We start from the raw sequence: 624 nt of genomic DNA, 5'->3' as shown, positions 1-624 counted from the left end.
ACTTTTGCTTCCACCTCTAAACCTAGTATTATAAGACTACTATTATCTATATTTAATTACCTAGATTAGGAAATATACCAATGGGATATAAAACAAGCATTTCCTAATGCTAAACTAGATAATAATAGTACTTATATATAACTTCCTATAGGATTAGAAGATTATATATTAGAGAAAATTCTAAAATTTTCTAAAGATAAAGAGACTATAGATACTATAACGTCTATTATAAAGAATAAAGAGTATAATAGAGTTACATGTCTCTTAAATAAAGCCCTATATGGATTAAAGCAAGCTAGTAGATAATAGCAATTACTACTAGCTAGTATATTAGAGGGTCTAGACTTTATTAATCTAAAATTAGATAATAGTATTTATATTCATAAATATAAATATATTATTCTAGCTACCCATGTAGATGATATATTAGTCTTCTCTAAGAATTTAGAAGATTTTAATATACTCTATAAGGATATATCTAGAGTCTCTAAATTAGAAGTATCTAATTTAGGAGAAATAAAGGAATTCCTAGGAATAGAGATTATAAGAGATAGAAAACGAAAATCTCTTATTATTTCCCAAAAGAGCTTTATTAATAAGATTATATCTAAATATAATAAAGCT

This window comes from Pseudovirgaria hyperparasitica, assembly GCF_010093815.1.
Source record: "Pseudovirgaria hyperparasitica strain CBS 121739 unplaced genomic scaffold EJ05scaffold_12, whole genome shotgun sequence".
In the NCBI taxonomy this organism is placed as follows: domain Eukaryota; kingdom Fungi; phylum Ascomycota; class Dothideomycetes; order Acrospermales; family Acrospermaceae; genus Pseudovirgaria; species Pseudovirgaria hyperparasitica.
This window is presented reverse-complemented; position numbering follows the sequence as displayed.